We start from the raw sequence: 18988 nt of genomic DNA on the forward strand, positions 1-18988 counted from the left end.
CCATATACATTCTGCATGCATACGTGTGCCTTTCTAAAGTCAAGGAAAGCTTCCTTTCTCTTCAAAGCTGATCATATAGTATTTTCAGACTAGCTATACTGTCCAGCTCAAAATCAATTTTCGCAACTAACCTCCTCTCTTTACTCTGTGAATCATTTATTCCTTTCTCTGTGTCTTAGAAGTTTTACAAAATAGTGCATTTACAGGAAAAATGATACAACAAAACAACTTTTATGCTTTTACGTGTTTTTTCCTACACAAAGGCCACCAACTGGCCAAGCCAAGTGTCTCCTTACTTCAGTTCAATACTCCATTATTGCTTCCCTTCTCCCACTAAAGACATGCACAATAACAGTCGCAGACATTCACTTCATAGGTCCCTGGTTAGTTATCTGATTACTAGGAAGTAAATACTCTGTTCTATAGTTCTGAGGTAATATTTCACTTTATACATTTCTTAGTCAGGATTAACAGCACATTTCCACTCTTTTTCATTGCTTTCTTTCCTGATCACGTTATATTATGTAAGTTCATTTATCTATTTATTTTGTTTTCTAGTTAGTCACATGTAGAATAACCACTGTGGTCACAAGAATAAAATGAATCTGTGTACTTTTCCTACATTTTTTCAGTTTCTTTAAAAGATTTCCTAGAATCATCAACCTACTTGAAAACAGATTATACTCATGTGAATATTCCATATGGAAAATTAAAGACACTTCAAACTAGATTCTCTATGGTCTTCTAGAAACTATTATTTGATCTTTTTTTCCAACAATTTGGGTTGTGATGCCTTCTCACTCCTGCACTCCTTTTAGTGAAGTAAAAAAAAATCCAAAAGCTTCAAACCTATAGTACCTCAGGAACTCCCTTCTGCTGTCTTCTGCTCTCAAAGAAACTGTCTTTACAAATATTCTGTATTTATAACCACCACCACCAGTAATTGCCCAGCTCCTTTCTTGACACCTTATTTGAAGGCAGGTTAAGGTAGTTTGTAGTTACTCCATTCCTTTGGCATTCAGGCACTAGCTAGAACCAGATGTTGTGTGATCCTGTATGAATTAGACATCTCTATTTGCCCATTCAGGTGATCTTGAGATATTAAATTTCTTCTTTCATTGATGCTTTGTTTTTTTGGTTTTGGGTTTTTTTTGTTTTGGTTTTGTTTTTTGTTTTTTGTTTTTTTAATAGATCCATAAGATTGTCCAGGATAAACAAGAGCATAATCTGTGTTTGCCAGGGAGAATTCCTTCCCAAACCCTATTGCACTACAGCACCAGCCCCTGCAGGATTACAGTGGTTTCAGACGATAGCCCCAGCTATCTCTTCGGGTGTGAATTCCGCTGTAATTGCACGTCCACACAACTTTATTTGGACTTGCTATTCCAAAGAAATTGTATAGCCCAAATTTATCAGTTTCTTTGGACTTCTCTCCGATGATGGAAAATTTTTAAGAATAAAAATAAAAATTAATTCTGAATTGTTCTGAAACATAGGCACTTGGGCTTCTAATTGTGAGATTTGTGTTAAAAGAAATGTATAAGGACAACTCCAGTTTTACCATAATAGCTAGATTTCTTTCTAGTTCTTAAGTTTTCTCGTTTAGAAAATCTGAGCAATCAGAAGTGTCTGTCCTATACAGCAAGATCCTATCCTCTGAATGCTGACCCAGAGATGAAAATAAAGCAAGCTTGCTGGACTGGCGGTAAATTCCTCTGGAGGCTTCCCTGCTTAAAACAGCATTTTGTTAGCTTTCAGTGTTCAAAGATGACAACTTCCTTTCTCTTCCCCAATTTAAACCTAATTCCCTGTTTCTTACTCAAGCCAACACAGCAGTGTTACAGCACTGTTGGAAGTGTTACAGTCTCTGGTGAGCTATATGTCATTAGAATTATGCATATATATTTTACCGAGTGCATAGTCTTCATTGTATACTTAACTTTCTTTAAGGACCATGACTGATCACTCATTGTATCTATAGCACGTAACTCGAACAACAAACTTCTTTAAACTTTGTTTGCAGCTCTCCCCGTCCCCTGCATCCTTTCTCACCTGTATACTAACCCTTAGTCAGATAGAGAGTCTTTTGGCATCTCATTTCGGCAATATATCATAATAGTCAAAATTTCTAATACTGTTTTATCTACTGGATCACAATAAAATTTTGCTGGCTCAGCAAACATACCTTAACAATTGTTTTACTTCAATATCTGAATCGTATTATGCTTATGTGTACTCTGTGGCACGGAGTCAATCTGCTCGGTCCCTATTCATGAAATGTAAAATTGATGTATTTGGCCCTGAGAAAGGATTGTAAAAGCAGTCCTATTTAATATTTTAAATCATTTTTATCTTACTTTTTATTAAAGATGATTTCCCTGCTTGCAAACAGGAATTAATTTTATCTTGCTCTGACTTTCTAGATCACTTGATAGAGAATCAACCAGTAAGGGTACGGATATCAGCAAAGCAGTTCCAATTAGCAAATACTTATCTCTAACAAGGAGTCAAGTTATTATAACACTGAACTTTTCAGCCTTGTTGAAATTAAAAAAAAATAGCACAAACCTTTGAGAAGTTATTTGAGCAACCAGGATATATTTGTAAATTTCACTAAAAATAAGCTACTTCAACTTATTTTCAGAAATAAACTTTTTTGTGAAAGGACAATAATTTTGCATGACTAAAAATTCCCAATGTGAAGCTAAGTGTTTATTAAAAGTAAATTTTAGGTATAAAACAATTTTCCTTTTTTTCTGACAGTTCCTTTTTTTATTTTTCCTCAAAATATATGTAACAATGTCAATAGAAAAAATAACTATTGAAGACCATTTTGTTAAAATCTAAGTCTATTTTGACTTGTTCATCAAAGAGAACCAGGTCCACAAACCAACCACAAAGATGAAGCTTACAGGAATATATAATGGTATTTTAAAAATTCTATAGCCATTCACTAGAACACAGAATTTGACAGGATTGTCCCATCGCTGTAAAAAAGAAAGCAAGCTGTCTAAATCCTTTTGAAAAGAATCATGGCCAGCAGAAAAGCTGATAAACAGTGATAAACAGATCTGCAGATAAATGAAGTGTTGGACCAAGCTTTGATCACTGTGATCAGCACACGAGCACACTTTGCTGCTCGGTTCAATGAGAAACAAAGGGAATTTTTAAGAAAAGAAAATTCTATTTCTGATCTGACCAGATCCACCCATACCGTCACTGACAGAATTTGGTCTCAACATACACATCTAAGAATTTGGAGCTTTGAAAAATAGTTGCTAAAACTCAATTAATGGATTCCTGTCCCTTCTAACCAGAACCGATTGCTAAAATAAGTTGTTAATCTGCTTTCAGGAAAAGACTTTTACCACACAGTGGCCCACACAGCCCTCAAACCAGGTCTGTAGCCTCTCAACAGCCCCCACTTCCCAAACTGCATTTCTGCCCAACCAGTAACATCCACAAGAACATTAACCAAAGAATCGCCCTATTCATGACCATGAGGGAGACAAAACTTTTCTCTTTATAGGAAGAGATCTCTCTGATAGAAAAAAATGTGAAGTATCCTAACACACATTCCTTATAACAAATGTGAATGGTCAAGCGCTTAATTCATTTTTGTCTTTACTTATCTGGTCCTATTGGGATGCAGGGTAGCCAACTTTGTCTTCAGTTCCAAAACAAGAGCCGGATGAGAGCACCAGGTAGAGCTGTCTCTGCTGATGACAGCATGCAGGTGCAGGTATGTCTCACTCATCACTGACACAGCCATGACACCTACTCAACCACAGGCAGTCAGACCTTAGAGAAAGAGCTGCTGGCTGGAAAAGCATCCAGGCAAGATAAAGGTGAGAGCGACTGAATGGGAGACGTACCTCATGCTGAAATAACGCAGATCTTCCTGTCAAAATCTGGGTTCATATTTGCCTCCTCACCGAATTCTTAAATTTCTAAAAATCCCCCTTCTTTCAACGTCTTGCTAGAAAATGTCATCCTTTCCTAGGACTTGCTAGCTGTTACACACTCACTTCCTTCCTGCAGAGCTGCTACAGTCTGCAATATGTTACAATCAATGGAAGTAATGAAGTTTATGGCAGGTATAGAATCTGGCTGGCACTTCTATCACGCTCTGCCATCATCACATTGGGCTCATGCTGACATCCTTAACTTGTTCCTCCTTTGGCTTAGCAATTCCATTAAAGTATTGCTCCTAACTCACAAAGCTGTTAATGGATCACATCCCACCTATATCAAAGATCTGACTTCAATGTACAAATGCAGATCACAAACCCAAGACAAAGAGAGTTGGAACTATGCAGAAAGTATTGTATGTTGAAGAGACAGAGATGGGTAGATCCAAGGTATAGAAAAGTTTAGACAAATTCATAACCAACGTTAGACATCTCAAGGAAATATTGTCAAAATGACTGCTTTGAAAAGACCTGTTCACGTCAGAACAAAGATGACACTGACAATTTAGACATATTTTATACAGCATTAATATATTTTGAAAAGATGAAAAAATAAATGTCTTGAAATGGTCATATTCATATTTACAGTCTAAATCTCTGGAATTCTATTCAGGAAACATTGCAAAATGTTTATGTTTTCTCCTGATTCAGAATGAAACCAAACTTTTGTATTCTGTTCAGCCCTTCTCCGTATGGTCTACATCAAATCTATATAAACAACAGACTGCATCTGTAAGATTTTCTTGAGAAACTGTAGCTGTGGGAAGCAGACTGTATTCATTTCAAATCAAAATAACTTTCCAAACCTCATCCTAAGATGTGCTTTTGAATTAATGCTTTGGGTTCCCCAACATTAATTTGGCAGGACTAATTAAAGTCAGTTAAGACATAGAAAACTATATCTAAGAGTTTGCATTACTACTTTAACATTCCTTTCAACTGCTATATAATCAACAGTTGCTCTTTGTGATTCATAGAAAAACTTATTCTACTGCCTTTACTCACACACGTACTACTGCCTTCAAATCAGCCCTATACTGAAGTTGAGTTGAGTCAATCCAGCTGACCCGTTACACAACAGTGAGCTCTGTGTCTATGTGCATGTCCCAACGAGTCCAGAGAAGAGCAACAAAGCTGGTGAGGGGGATGGAGAGCAGGTCTTACGAGGAGCGGCTGAGAGAGCTGGGGTTGTTTAGCCTGGAGAAGAGGAGGCTGAGGGGAGACCTCATTGCTCTCTACAACTACCTGAAAGGAGGTTGTAGAGAGGAGGGTGCTGGCCTCTTCTCCCAAGTGACAGGGGACAGGACAAGAGGGAATGGCCTCAGGCTCTGCCAGGGGAGGTTTAGGTTGGACATTAGGAAAAAATTCTTCACAGAAAGGGTCATTGGGCACTGGAACAGGCTGCCCAGGGAGGTGGTTGATTCACCTTCCCTGGAGGTGTTTAAGGCACGGGTGGACGAGGTGCTGAGGGGCATGGTTTAGTGTTTGATAGGAATGGTTGGACTCGATGATCCGGTGGGTCTCTTCCAACCTGGTTATTCTATGATTCTATGAAAGGGTGTATTAGAATCATAGAATCATCGAATCACAGAATCATAGAATAGTTTGGGTTGGAAGGGTCCTTAAAGATTATCCAATTCCAACCCCCCTGCCATGGGCAGGGACATCCCACTAGATCAAGCTGCCCAAAGCCCCATCCAACCTGGCCTTGAACACCTCCAGGGATGGGGCAGCCACAGCTTCGCTGGGCAACCTGTGCCAATGCCTCACCACTCTCATGGTGAAGAAATTCTTCCTAATGTCTAGTCTAAATCTGCCCTTCTCCAGCTTACACTGGTTCCCCCTTGTCCTATCACCACAAACCTTTATAAACAGTCCCTCCCCAGCTTTCTTGTAGGCTCCTTTCAGGCACTGGAAGGTCGCTATAAGGTCTCCTCGGAGCCTTCTCTTCTCCAGGCTGAACAACCCCAACTCTCTCAGCCTGTCCTCGTACGGGAGGTGCTCCAGCCCTCGGATCATCTTTGTAGCCCTCAACATTGTTTAAAGCCAAGAGAACCATCTATGAACGTGATCAGATAGTTCTTGAAAGACTCGCGTTTGAAAAACTGCAGCTTAGCGCTAGTTTAGAACAGCTCTGAGGCGCCTGGGGATCCGCGCGCGCGCGCGCAACCCACCCCCCCCGCCCCGCTGCGCGCGCGTGCGCGCGCGCAGCGGGGCGGGGGTGGGGGCGCGCGCGCGCGCGCGGCGGCAGCTGGACGGGGAGGGCGGCGGGGGCGCGCTTAGCGCGCGGCCCCGGCGAGCGCTCTCCCCTCCCCTCGCCTGACTCACCGCGGGGAAGATGCTCAGCGCCGAGGGGTAGCGGCTGCGGAGCAGGGACCCCCCCCTTCCCCTCCTCCTCCTCCTCCTCCCTCCCCGCCGCCGCCGCCGCTCCTAGGTGAGACCGGGGTTGTGGTAGGTGGGGTGGGCCGGGCACGGGGCCACCGGGCGCCGCCCCCCCCCCGCTCCCTGAGGCGGGGAAGCGCGGGGCGATCCCGGGAGGAGGAGGAGGAGGAGGCGGCGGCTGCGGTTGCCGCTTTTCGCAGGATTATGTCAGCCCTCGGCTCGCTGGGGCGGGCGGCAGCGGGAGTTTGAGCCGCCCAGGGAGCGCGGTTCCCCGGTGAGTTTTCACCGGGGCCGACGCGGTAAACGGAGGGATGGGGGCGGGGGGGGAGCCCCCGGTGTGCTCGCTCCCCGCGTTCCCGAGCCGGCTCCGGGGTGCGGGGGAAGCGGGGAGCCGCGCCCGGAGCCGCCGCTGTCGGAGGGGGCTGAGCCCGCGGGTCGCCTCGCCGAGCTCGGCTCTCGCTGAGGGCTCGGAACTTGGCCCCGGGTCTCCAACTTGTCGAGGAGGCGCCGGGGCACCGCGGTTTGTCCTGCCGGTTATTTAGGGAAGGCCGGTCGGGTGAGGTGCTGCGGCTGTTTGGGGAAAGGAATCGATAAATAAGGACCGAAACGCAGAAGCGTGTAGGGATCAGAAGGGTGGTTTGCGCTTGGGTGTCTCAGACAAGGCTCGTGTTTGAAAAATGCATCCTAGGGAACAGTTAGTTGTGGCCGGAGGGCACTGTTGGTATCGGGAGAGGAAAAACCTGATACCTGAGAATTTAATTTGGAACGCAATTAGCTGCACACGTGCGGTTACGGTTTTCCCGAGGATTTTTAACGTGTGGGCTGGATGCATGTTGCCGTGTGCCTTGCAATTTTCCTTCTGCTGTGTGAGCAGTGGCCGTGGTGCCCACATGCACGGAATCAAGGTGTGCTCCATACTGTTCTCAGCAGCAGCTGCATTAGTGAGGGAAAACTACAGGGTCCATCTCTGTCAGCGTTACTGATAATACATATCATAATGGTTCCTTAAAGAACGTTTTAACATATGCCCCTTATGAGACGGCAACTAGTGCTAAAGTAGACCCTGACGTGATGCATAGTAACGTCTCGTTTTGAATGTGCATTAAGAACCAATTTGTGTCATTTTCTGTATGCTGCAATATATAAAATATAATAATCTGCTAAACAAAAAAACAAACCTCAGTGGAAGGGTTTTGCATGGTAACTGTACATTTTTTTCATGAATAAATATGAATACGAATTGTAAGCATTCCTGTAAAGTTCGTACTTGCTTTCCAAGTCCAAAACCTTGATCCTACCCTGTGTCATTACCACAATGAGTTAAAACTCCATTCTGATGGCATTGTAAAAATTTCAGTGATAGTCTGAAAAGAATGGTAAGTGGTTTTAGCTGATGAATTTTGTTCTAGCAGCACTTGTTTGTCAAGAGTTCTGATCTTTTTTATATGTGTATATAACTCATACAAGCTGTGGTTGTGCGGTCGCTCGTGGACCCTCTTAACCTTACACACCTGACAAGTTCCATTTCAAGAATTTGTACAAATGGTTGACAGATGAGGACTGAACAACCTGCTAATGTATTCAAAATAAGCTCTGCTTTCTGTAGTATTGGTGAGCTGATTTATATTATTTTTTTTCCAGGGAAAGGAGATGTGATAGTCAGGAAGAGAGAAATTTATCCAGTAAGAAGGCAAATTAAAAAGTACCATGCATATTCATTTTATTTAGAAGGCATATAAATGCAGTACCCCAAAATGAATTTGAAAAGCTGAGGTCTTGATGCTTTTTCTTTTGGTATTTTTTCTTTGGGGAGGGGTAATGGCACCTCTAACTAGAAGTGGGCACATGGAGTTAAAAAGGGAGTGTAGAAAATGTGTAAATGTGGAACAGAGCTGTCAATAAAGCTGCCATCGAAGAAAGCTGTACTGAACTAAGAAACTAAAGCTTATCAGCTTTAGGTAAGTTTTGCTGCTAAGGAACATGAGGAAGGAGCTGTGACCCAGGTCAGTTGTGATTTGACTTATATTCTAAGAGCAAGATGTTGGAAACACTTATTTCAATTTATTTCCACGAATAGGGAGGATTCAGATTTTGCTTTGTTTTTAACATTGAGCAACTGGCATTTTGGTAAGGATCTTTGTATTTATTTGATAAATGTTAGTGATTGGCATAATGAATAATAGTCTTCACAAACAGTAAACTTCCACCTTGCATTGAGCAGACAGAGAAACCGCCAAGCCTTGGCCTTAAGCTGTCTTGGTTCTTGATCTTTAGAAATCTGCTCTGCATGCAGACTGGAAATTAAAGCAGAGATGAGAGCAAATAGTATCATTCTGGTTCCAGTCCTATTCATTTGCTAAATATCAAGCATGCCTATTATCACAATGGTTTGCTTACTAGATGTTGAAAATTTATGTTAGCCTTCCAAAACAACAATCGTTGTGATGAGTTGGCCGGTTTTTACTCTGAGAGATACGATTTGGGATTGTTTTCATGATTGGGAACATGTTGGTTTATACTAGTTCACATTTTCAATGTTGTCTTCACAGTTATATGAGCTACAAGCTTATTTTTAAGAAATCACAGTCAAATTCTGGAGAATAACACCTTCATAAAATTGTACCAGTCTGGCACACTTCACAATCCAATGTAATTTTTCCCTTGTGTAGGCAATAACAGAGGGCTGCTTGTACTTGATCTTTTAGTCCATGTGCCAACTATGCCAGCTTGTCTACAAGACGGTAGTCTTGTTTCCAAGTATCAGAGGGTTATGCTGTAGATAACCTGGCTTTGACAAGGTAATCGAGCTAGGGAGAGCATTTCGTTGTCATGGTTTGATTGCTGTCTGTATCCATAGTCTTTGTGTATTGTTTGCCTTTGAGGATAAAAGCTTTGAAATGTAATAATTTCAGTAGAGTGTTTGAGTATGTTAAACCGAGTATTTTGAACACTGAGATTCAAAGATGGGGGTCTTCACACAGTTTAGCTCTATACGTTATTGGTCTGCTCCCTTGTTTGAATTGCTCTGGGAGATTGTCTTGGTTTACGAATTACATTTAAAGACAGTGGGTTGGTTTTGGCACAGTTTCAGTGATCATATTGCTCTTGACATGGAGTTACATACTGCTCAGTAATATGGGAGAAGAGGAGCAGACACCTGATGTTGAGGGGTTTTATCCTGCTTTTTATTTACGTACATGGGAGCAATAGACCTTTTCTAACGATCCTTCAGTCAACTAGCAAACATTTCTTCCTCTGTCCAAAAATTTTAAAAAAACCCTCGAATTTGGGCTTGATTTACTTTCATGAGCTTGAGTGTAGTGCTAATGAAAGGAAAGGATCTTTCTGAAGTTGTCACCCCCTAATGAATTTCTCTGAAGTTCTTGCAACGTTTCAAATGGCATCGTCAGGGAGCAAGCCTTTCTTCTTTGGTAAAAGAAAAGTGATTCTGGGTTGAGAAGTGCTGGCAGACCTCCTGGATACTATCTCTGTCCTTCTGTCTCAGAGCAGAACAGGTTCTTATTGTCATGGAAATCCTCAAGCACAAAGGAGATAATCCAAGGACATCTGTGGTCTTCCTCTGTTTCTTACTTCCTGTCTTCAACCTCCTACTGGTGGGATATTTCTAATTCAGCTGGCTGAGGAACATCTTGGAGAGTTTTCTAATGCCTTTCTTAAAGACAGATGACGCTTCCATAATCCTGATGTGGCCCAATGATACCTCTAGAGAAATCACAAAAACATACAGACCTCAGTGTGATCAAGTATCATGATGATACCCAGTATTTGGCTGTTCTTCATTAGGACTCCAATCCCAGCGTATCTGTGCACTGAGAGTGGGTTATGGTCAAATCCAGCTTGATTAAGGGGAAAGGTAATGAGCAAGGACAGCATATCTAAAGATCTCCTAAAGTCTCTGGTTATTCTATCACGTGAGGGGTCTTGCTCGAATAAAGTTTTCTTCAACAACATACTCTATGGAAGGTTAAGATTGTAATTTTTTTTTTCCTCATAACTTTACTTGTTACCAAGACTTGTATGATCCCTTGCTAAACAACCAAAAAGAAGGGCAGTTTTCCTTGAGGAAAACCAGTTGGAAATTCCAGCTTGTCTAGAACTACTAATTGTAACTATCCTATTTTTTTTTCTAAATTTACCACGGGTGCTCTATGCTTATCAGCAGTGCCGAAAATAAGCGTCTAGTGAGGAAAAAAGGCCTTAGGAAGCTTGAGATGGAAGTTCTTTGCCCCAGGCCTTTGCCTTTGGGGTTTGCTCTTTCTAGGCACATGAAAATAGAACGTGTTAAGGACAGTTATATGTCTTTGCTTATGTTTCCAGCTTTCTGATGCCGGAAATCTGAGGTGATCATACGAGGTTTGTTACATGTAATTAGTTTATTCTTCTTCATTTAGTCCCTGGTTCTTGCAGTAAGCAAACATCCAAGGTGGTTTTTCTGTTGTATAGAATACTTTAAGTTCTGATGCTGTAAAAAGGGTAAATTTAATAGTAGCTACAGGGAGTCAGCAGGGAGTTTTGCTTGTTTGACAGCAGATTTTAGCCCATTGTTTAATTTCTGAAGTACTTTTTTTCCAGAAAGTGCTTCTCTACAGTGGAGACTAAACATTTCATTTTTCAGAACATGTAAACATGGTGAAACATGAAAGTAATAAACACTTGTGTTGTTTGTCCAACTGTGGATGATCATCTAAACTTTTCATTTAGTTGGCTGGTCCTCCACGCTGCAGAGTGGAGTCAGACCTTCGATGCTTCTGGGTATGTATATGTATGCTGCTTTGGCTGGTCCTGTACACTTTGAAGTAAAGCTTTTGCAAAAGTGTCAGTGAGAATGTGTCTTTTTTTACCAATTGTATACTGAAGATAATTTCTTTCTTCTTCGTGTATCTGTTAAGTGAAGAACACTATTACACATATCAACTTTTTGTTTCTAAGTATTGTGAACGATGCTAAAAAACACTGGTAAGCTGATAAGCCACAGAAATGGTTGGATGTAATTATTCCTTATACAGGAAAATGCTTAGTGAGTTACTAGTGTTTATCAATATTTATTATATAATACTAAAATGCATAGGTATATGCATTTGAATATACATGTATAATAGGAATAACTTTAATTATAAGGGTTCTACTGTTGTAATGCATGATCATCTCAGTGATATTAGGCTTCATCTCGCTGCATTGAAATTGATATTAAAGCTCTCGTAAGTTTAAATAGATTCATAAAAAGTGCTTTTGGAAATAACCTAGCAACTTCTTAACTGTTTTGTAAAGTCTTACATAATGTCACTTGTTGCAAAAATGAATATGTTGGGTAAATGTCAGTTTGCAAATAGTTAAGCCACTTAAATTTTAACATAATTGAAAACGGTCTGGTTTTCTCCTTCAGGATCCCATAATCAAAGAGCTGTTATACTTGTCATGCTTGGTTAATGCTTTTATTTTCCAGGTATGTTTTCAGAGGCAATTCTAAAATCTAGGAAAAGTGTTACTTTGTTAATAGTACAGTCACCTGTAAAGCTCATTGTTAATGAGTACCCAGTTGGTTTGTGAAACACCTGCATTATTATTAAATGATAAAAATACATAGAACTTCGGCATGCTGTAGTAGTATTTATAAACCACCACAGAGGTAATTGGATATTGGAGTGAATTGCCACACAGAAAAATACTTTAACAAAACCTAAGGGAATTATTGTGCAACTCATTTGTATTTTTACTGAAGCCATTTACAAACCTGAATGCAAGTTATTATTTTTCTTTAATGTCTGAATGTGTTGGTATTCCTGTTCTTAACGCTAGCCAGAAACAAGAATTCAAGGATTTTTGTAGCTCTTTGTGAGTACTTCTCAATCCTGACTGATGTTATGTCCTGCTCAGGTATCTCAGAAGCAAAGACTGGCTCTACAGAAGGCACATTACAGAAAGATTTCCAAACCTCATCTTCATTTAAAATCTCACAGTTCAAGCATTGAGAGTAATGGTTGCTCACAGGTTTAAAACTCTCATGCACTAACCTTTTCCTAGCAGGTTTTCCTGCTACTTATTGATTTAATTAACTAACTGTCCATGTGATTTTTATGTACTTGTGCACAATGGCAATAAATCCATTAATATTATCTGAATACTGCAAAGTTGCACTCCTTTAAACATGAAAGCATGGGAAGAACACTAAATATTATGACCATCATTTTTTGCTTGGATTCTATTGATTCTAATTTTTGTTGTATGAAAGAGTATCTTTGTGACCTGTGTGAGACATTAATAGGCCCTTTGCCTTAGCACAAGACACTGATTTTCAGGTCTTCATGTGGTGCCGTGACTTGAGCACTTCCAAACCGCTGTCTGTACCCAACCGTCTCAGCATACCACCAAACAGCTCCATACTTGTTCTTTAAATGCTTTGTGTATGTACTAGTTTGGGGTTGGCCTGGATGAAATATACCCTTTCCACCTCTAGTGCATGGCCATGCCCATTCCTGCTCCCTCTCTAAGGCTTGCTGTCACCCTTTCTGTTCTTTACAGAGCTGTCTGGGACTAAGTGGTAGCTTTCAGGGTGATACTCACAAGGAAGCATAGGGCAGGAGAAGAAAGCACTCAGATTTTGAACAAGGTTCTCAGATGGTGTAAATTGTCATAGCACTATCGATTTCATTGACTGCACAGGCTGAAGATCGTGTGTCACATACTTTGTCAGGAGTAATCTTCCTGGGTGCTAGGAATAAGGACAAGCAATACAGTACATTCAGTTATACCTACAGCGAAGCAGTATTTGAGCAGCTCCTGACATTGCTATCACTGTCATGAGAGTCCCAATGCTGATAGAAGCCCCATGGACTCTTCCTGAATGTGCCATCTTTTGATGTGATTTTATTTGCTTCTTGATTTATTTGCATTGACCCATTGATTGGCTAAAACTTCAGAGAAGATGAAACGTTGAACAGGAAAGACTGAGACCAATATTTGCCATCTTTGTAGCCTAAAAATTAGGCTCTAAACTTGATGATTCAGTATGTAGTTTTCAAAGGGAAAGGTGCCTTTAGAGGAAGCGTTAGTATAGTTGATATTCTCTGCAAATGCCCAGTTGTGGAAACAGGAAACTAATGTTAGGCAGTCCTAATCTGGAAAGCTTGGCTATAGAGTTTAAAGTTTGCTTTGAACTATATTTCATTAAATATGTTGTGTTCTACTAGATATACAAGCAAATGTCTTTCCTAGGTCAAACATTTTGTTGAAATCTATTGGTCTATTGGCAAAAGTTAAGGATAGTACTGTAGGACTACTGTAATAAGAACATTGGTAGTGTTCATTAAAAAATAAATGCAATTTAAAACATAAGGTAAAGAAGAAGTCATAACCCCCAAATAGCATTTTCCTCCTTAAATAGTTGACTGTATTGACATGTATTTTCTTTATCTTGTATACTAAAGCCCACTCCAGTCAATGGGCAGCTTCTTTATTTTTGAACAGTTTCCTAATTATTTTCACAAGTACAGAAAAGCTACCACTTACTTTTTCTGACTCTTATGCATGGTACAGCATTATACGTGTGATACCTGAGGACTTGGTAATGCCCTGGAGCAGTCAGACCACACCAGCTGAGGGCAGTAGCTTGGTCAGACTAGGAAGTGATTCCCCAGTTTGCTGCTCTCAGGTGTCTGAGGTTGGTAACTTATGCTGGGACTTCTGGAAGAGAAGAATTCCTTTTTATCTGCAGAGCAGAGCATAGAATTTTTAAAAAATGTCTTTCTTGCCCAATGGTAGAAGTACTGTAAAAGAAAGAATCTGAATTAGCAGTGAATAGATACCGAACAGCATTCGTCTTTCCATGTTGTCCATAAATTGACATGCACCTTATTCTGAGTTACGTAACTTAAATAATAGGATTGTTGTTTGACCTTCATAATTTCATTTTACCCCTGGAGGTACAAATATTCATGTAAAATAAAATTTCTTCTTTTCTGACCAATCTTCACTTTTATTTATCTGTATGCGATGATGAGTTTATACTTTAATGCAAAACTGTTGATTCATGGAAGTAATCCTGTGTTCATACATTATACAGAAGCTATATCTGATATTGTTGCTATTGCCAGGGGCTGATGTGTCACATTTTTATAAATCTTATTTTTGGAATATCTTATTTCAGCCATCACAAACTGTTCTGGTTAAAACCCTGTTATGTTGATCCTAATGCAGTGGTGACATAAGAGAGTAAGGAGGTTAGTTAAAAACTAGTAACATTCCTGAAATATTACATTAATTTATTAGGAATGTAGGAAATTCCTACAAGTTAGGTAAACCTCAAGAGGTTGTAATAGCAAGAAAGTGATCTATTAAAACATGCAAAATAATGGGAATTTTGCACTTTTGGTTATCTTATGTTTTTCTGCCATTCACCTCCCCCCTGTTTCTTTAGTCTGAAGTTTATACTTTTATATTATGCATCTTTTACTTCATTATTCACAGCTGTCATTTCAAAAAAATACAAATCCTCACCTTTTGCCCTGGTGCATTTGTGCTTCTTCATGGGCAAAAGAGAGCTGAAGCTGTGTGGAGAATCCTCTTGACTCATGATCTCCAAGGTGAATCTCGCCATCCAGCTTCTCATTGCTCCTCCTGTTCCTGCTTTCTCACCTGAGCATAGAGCCCCACTGAAGAGCTTGAGATGGTGGTTTAAATCTCCCTGCCTGTGGGAGGGAGTGAAGCTTGACTCAGCCTTGAGACAACCCCACATCCTACAGGTTGAAACTCAGGATTAAGGGATCATATGTGTAACTTCAAGTCGCTTTTCAGCACACATTACTGAAGAGAGCAGAGGATCCAGTTCAGCAGTATGAAAACTGACGTAATTGAGTTCAGTCTAAAGGTTTTCATGTTGCTGCATTCACACCTAAAGCAGTCTGAGCTTGGCTTAAATTTTATTGGGGTGTGTGTGTCTGTGTAAACAAATTTGAAGATATTTACATAATTACTGAATTATCAGAAGTGTCAGAGCTGTCATGCGTTGTTATGCTGTAAAAACTAATACCTTTTGTAGACTATGACACATGGAGTGTTTTGTTTATGCTTTTGACATGCTACAAAAGATTGTGCGATGCATTCAGAAATTACATTGACACTACAGCAATCTCTGTCTCCTTTTTCTACATGGCAGTTCCTCAAAAAGAAGACTGTCTCTCATGGTTTTCTATGATCTGAAAAGGGATAAATGTTGAGATAGTTCATCATAAATAAAAAAGCTTGATATATTTTTTTTCTATTCCTTGAAGCTCTGACAGAGTGGACTTCCACCTAACTCTACGGTATATTTTGAGACTGTGAAGCCTGGAAGTTGGGGACAGTAAATTTGTGAAATTGTGGACAGGATTAGTTGAAAATAGGCAATTTTGGTGTTACCTGTTTGTATTCTGGAAATGATAGTGATGGCAAAAGGCAACAGAAAATTCAGTTTTGCAGGAAAGGTTCTAGATGCCGTAGGAATTGAATTGTAGTCAAGGTTTCAATAATTACAGTTTTTATTTGTATTCTCGTATCATCTTCCACAGACAAGAATCCAGTAGGCATATTCTAACTTAGATTTTGGTAGGGCTTTGAAACATCGTATTACCTGTTAATGGTGGCATGGAGTTGTTCTACTTTTTGGGATTCAAGATTTGGTGAACTCCATTTGTGAGGATTCTGCAAAGATATTATTTTCTATTATACTCCAAATGTGGACTGGGAAACTTTTTGTGTAACTCAAGGATTCTGAATAAAACTTTAGTCCACCCTCACTGATATATTTGGGAGATATTTTTATACCTATGTATGTTTTTCTTGGGTATGTAAGATGCATACAGGGAATATGCTTCTTAGAGCAAAAAGAATGTTAGTTTTTTCAGAACACAGCCTTTCTTTGTCCAGACATCAACTTGGAAATGCAATAATCCTATTATTTAGCTGAACATCCGCAGATTTCTGGAGCTGATGTGTTTTGTATTGCATATGTGCCTGTAGTATTGCAGTGCTTGGTCTTTGAGAACTTTCTGGTAGGATGTCATTTGGTGGAACACTCCTGCTCAGGTAGCACAAAGTGTGAGTGACTGAGGTGGCCCATCTACTAGTCCTGTGTTGCAACAAAAGACATTGCAAGTTAAATCTCTTTTCAGCAGTAGAGAGTGAGAAAGCAGGATCTCAGAGATATGTGCTCAGCTAAAGCAAATGCTCCTTTATGAAGTCACACTGGTTGCTCTTATTCCTGGCTTGCTATAGAAGATTAGAAAAGATTATGCTCGTCTGCTACACATAGTCCCGGTATCGGTCCACAAGTGTTGATTTTCTTATAGTAGTGATTCAAATATTTCTGCTTACTGTAGTGAATCATCCATCTGAAGCAAGGATGTTTTCTACCAACCAAACCAAGGCTCTGTCAGTGATAGGGTTGATTGCTCCTCCAAAGGATAACAAATTCTACTGGAAAGCAAGAATACCTTCACTGGGAGTGCTTGTTTCATGTTGAAAGTGGAAATGGTTTTCTGGATGAAGTAGATAAGAAATTGAGTGAAGCTCATTTCAAACACTTTTATCCTAAACTACTGACCTCTTCTTAAGTAGTCCTGAATTTCTGTCAGCTCAGTAAGAGCCCAGGACTTTCATCTGTCTATTTAGGATAATATTATACGTGTGATTATTTTACAGTTAAGAAATTTTTGAGGGATTTATTCCCTGTTTCCTCTGCTGCCTGAACCGTACCTATCCTAGGAGTTGATTGCAGTATTTATCAAAGCTATGGAGCCCCCATTTGAGCCATCTGTAGGTAGTGGTTGTGCCATCTGTCACTGAAGACTGCTTTCCAGAGGGAGCGACAATACGCACAGCTTTCGTCATGCGAAGCCTGTAGGGTATGGTCTCTGATGTTTGCTTTATCATTGTAAGATGTATAGGTTTCAGCGTTTCACTAACTTTTAGAATTATATTGCAAGAGGCTTCGTAATGCCATTGTAGCTGATAGTTCATCCTCACCCATCTTGTATGCGTTATTCATTTTACTGAACTCCACACATTTCTCTGGGAGGTAAACTATGGTACCTAGTTGTTAAAGGCTGCAAGAATATTAAAAAGTGGGCAAAATCAAGCTGCAAAATATTTCAAACTAGTATATAGTGCTCAGAGATAATGGTAAGAGCCACACAAAATGAGGTGCCTTTGGGTGCAAGCTTATAATTTTCTGAATATTTTTGCTATGAATTATCGAGGATTACAGCGGCAGCAGATGTTCGAGGCAGCATGATATAGCTTGTGTATACTTTTGTGTTATGATTAATTGAGACAATATCCCTGCATTCAAAGAGGCAGGTGACTTTAAAAAGTTTCCAGAGAACATTAACAGCATGCTTCAGGAATAGTTTCACTGCAGATGTTGCTACTAGGAGCAGCATTCAAAATTTTTTCCATAATGTGGAACAATTATCTAATTTGTGATTAGCAGTAGTTGTTTGGGATTAGCCCCTAAATTTGAAGTGGAATTTGCACTGTCATCAGATGTATTTCACATTGGATCCAAGGGCAGTGTGATGGCCTAGACAATATTGAATATGAGAACAGTTACCTGATAATGTAGCTGTGGGCCTTCAGGACAGCAATTTTCATGACTTCATATTCTTTCTGTTGCGCAAGATTATTGGCAGTCCTTGTCACAGTGAGGGATATGTCTTCCTGCTGTGTGGTTATGGGGCCATGAATTCTTCTGCTGCCTTTTTCAGCTTGGGATAGAGTGTGGACAAAGCACGTACTGGTAACCAGAGAGTTCAGAGGCTGCTGCTGAATTTGTGTGTTGCTTGGGGCGGTAGCTCATCCACGCAAGTAGGACTCCTAAGCTACCCTTGTTTGGTTTTGACCCACATGGCATTCACAATGTCAGAAGTAGGCATCAAATAGAAAGAAAAAAAAAGTAGTGGGTTTTGTAGTATGTATGTTTTGTTTTATGCAACACAGGGAGTAATTTGTACAGATGACAAACCCCCAAAAAGGAACATTACATCAGTAGGAAGGGATAGTGTGTATTGCTATGTTGAACAGGAAAGGAACTGATTTAGCATAAGCAAACGGACTTGAAAGAAGCCCAGCGATAACTATTCTTATTCTAACACAAATCAGATGTAACACTAAGAGCCTGTCGTGACTTATATGTGCAATGTCTGTGTACTTATATATGCATTAATAAAATATTCAAGAAATGCATAGCAAGAACATTATATTGTCAGTAAGAGGTAATGCATGTTTAATCTAGATCAGGCTTCTGAAGATACTTGTGAAACATGGAGAATCAAACATTTTATTTAAATATTGAATTTCAGGGCATTTGAGTAGATTATTCTTTGTTCTTTATGGTTGTTCTCTCAACATGAAACCAAGGGGATATATAAATATATATATATTTCCGTCTTTTTTTTTTTTTTATTGCAGTGTAGCAGGGACTTGCTCAGTTGCTAGGTAACAAGGTATTTCTTTATTTGCAGGAGCAATAGCTGAGTTGATAGTAGAGGCAATGATTTATCCAAAATGGATTAATATATACTGTAGTAGTAATAAAGATTATTGAAATGGCTTATTTTTATGTGCTCCATGCCATGGAAGAA

The 18988-nt window shown here is 39.9% G+C and overlaps 1 protein-coding gene across 10 annotated transcripts in view; it reads left to right on the plus strand.

Moving 5' to 3' along the window:
• ANKS1B (ankyrin repeat and sterile alpha motif domain containing 1B) overlaps positions 1 to 18988 on the plus strand; it is a 427837-nt gene that overhangs the window by 332782 nt on the left and 76067 nt on the right. Inside the window, exon 1 of one of the 10 annotated variants that reach the window (XM_069853001.1) lies at positions 6387 to 6405. The exons of the other annotated variants lie outside the window; for them this stretch is intronic. The gene's annotated coding sequence lies outside the window, so the exon portion shown is untranslated. Of the gene's footprint in view, positions 1 to 6386; positions 6406 to 18988 lie in introns of those variants that run through there. 10 annotated transcript variants of the gene reach the window in all.

The sequence above is a fragment of the Phaenicophaeus curvirostris genome, chromosome 1 (genome assembly GCF_032191515.1).
Source record: "Phaenicophaeus curvirostris isolate KB17595 chromosome 1, BPBGC_Pcur_1.0, whole genome shotgun sequence".
Classification (NCBI taxonomy): domain Eukaryota; kingdom Metazoa; phylum Chordata; class Aves; order Cuculiformes; family Cuculidae; genus Phaenicophaeus; species Phaenicophaeus curvirostris.